This window comes from Sebastes umbrosus, chromosome 9, assembly GCF_015220745.1.
Source record: "Sebastes umbrosus isolate fSebUmb1 chromosome 9, fSebUmb1.pri, whole genome shotgun sequence".
NCBI classification, from domain to species: domain Eukaryota; kingdom Metazoa; phylum Chordata; class Actinopteri; order Perciformes; family Sebastidae; genus Sebastes; species Sebastes umbrosus.
Window position 1 is genome coordinate 29,534,320 of NC_051277.1, and position 1,678 is coordinate 29,535,997.

The window sequence follows — 1,678 nt, forward strand, 5'->3', positions numbered from 1 at the left end:
ACAGGTTCCTTTGAGGGGTCCCATTCCCCAGGATCCTTTTCCCCACATACTCGGCACAGGTCTGTCAGGTTGTCTATTAAGATATTTCAATCAGGAGAGACTCGTATGAATTGAATGGTGATTTATTACAGAGTGCACAAATTTATGAATAGTAACATTCTTTGGTGATTTAGGGGGCTTCATTCAAATTTCACAGTGGGTCAGGTATAGGCAAATGTTTCGGTGAGGTTGATATGCGATAGATTGAAGCTTATCAGAATCATCCATCAGTCTCCAGGCCCATTTCTCTTCACACAGAGTTGATGTCTGCCTCGTCCACAGCAAAGTCCATGCTGCCTCCAGTTAACTCTGCTCCCTTAAAATACATCTCAGTGTTATGTGTGTCCTTTTAAAAAGTGTTTAAATGCTTACGAGGGTATATAATCTTACTTTGCAGACCAACACTCCACAGGATGTGGAATCCTGCTGACGGGGATGTGAGACAGTGTCACACATCCTTCTTGATACACTGAAATTTTTTTCCACATGAAAGCCCTAAAGCAAAAACATTTTGTTAGCTTTGTTACTTGCACGTCAGAAACTATTTAACATACTTAAATGAAACATATGAGAATAAATCATGGATTTGCTTACCTTGTTGAATCCCTACAATTGATTGGAAGTGACACCAAATGGGTCAACAAACAAAGCTCCTCCTTCGTTTGGATACATGGCCTTTTACGGATAGGATACTCGAACATACTGTATAAGATTGTCAGAGTTGTACATTTAGTTGCATAAATTGCATTGATTTAAGTGCACTTGCCACTAGAGTCCAATGATGGTTCTTGCAGACAACCCTGATCAGTGTGTCCCACTCCCTTACATCGAGCCGTAAGTGATCATTTTAGTTTTTAAGATGGCCTAATTGTGACTAACACTTTTAAAAGCGAACATTATCATTATGTTGAACTCGCTTCGTAGTACAGGCCTCCGGTCTGTAAGCCGTTTTTATACAAAATCAAGAATACAATTGGTCACCTGCTCTGCAGACTTATTCTTCAGAGGGTAGGCCTCTGCCCACTTTATGAAATAATCAACCATTACACAAATGTATTGATTACCACCCTCAGTAACAGTTAGCCTCATTAGGTCCATTCCAACCAGTTCTAATGGCTCCGTTTGTTAAGGTTTTGGTTCAAGAGGTGGACTCAAACGCAAGAGACCAGGCAGGCAGGTTGATTAAACTAAAAGGCGAGCTTTAATTAAATAAGTTGGTGGCAAAAAAATAAAGCCGACAGGAAACAAAACTGAGAATGCAGACAGGTGAAACAAAGTACAAAAGAAAAACACCAAAAGTACAAACCGGAAGACGCGAGGAACACAAGGAACACAGGCAGGATGGCAGGATGAACACGAGTAACAAAGCCGACAACCTGACACTAAATGAGGGAAGATTAAACACACCAGGAGAGCAGGGTGGTGGAACAAATCAGGACGGGGCAGACAATCACAAAGGCAGGAAACGAACAAAAGTAAAAGTAAAACTCAGACAAGACACAAGAGGAGTGACTTTCGAAATAAAACAGGAAACAAACTACAACAAAATCCCAAGACCATGACACTGTTACCTGAAAAAGATGAAGGACAATTAGAGATCTGTATGAAGTAGCTGATATGTAAGCATATTTAGCTACAT

At 40.5% G+C, this 1,678-nt stretch overlaps 1 long non-coding RNA gene across 1 annotated transcript; it reads right to left on the reverse strand.

Annotated features, from left to right (window-relative positions):
- Positions 1–216: 216 nt before the first annotated feature.
- Positions 217–1,470, reverse strand: LOC119494902. Its single transcript, XR_005208322.1, has 3 exons — positions 634–1,470; positions 430–534; positions 217–355 (listed from the first exon to the last, which is right to left on the reverse strand). It is a non-coding gene; the product is annotated as an uncharacterized LOC119494902 (long non-coding RNA).
- Between the last annotated feature and the right edge of the window lie 208 nt (positions 1,471–1,678).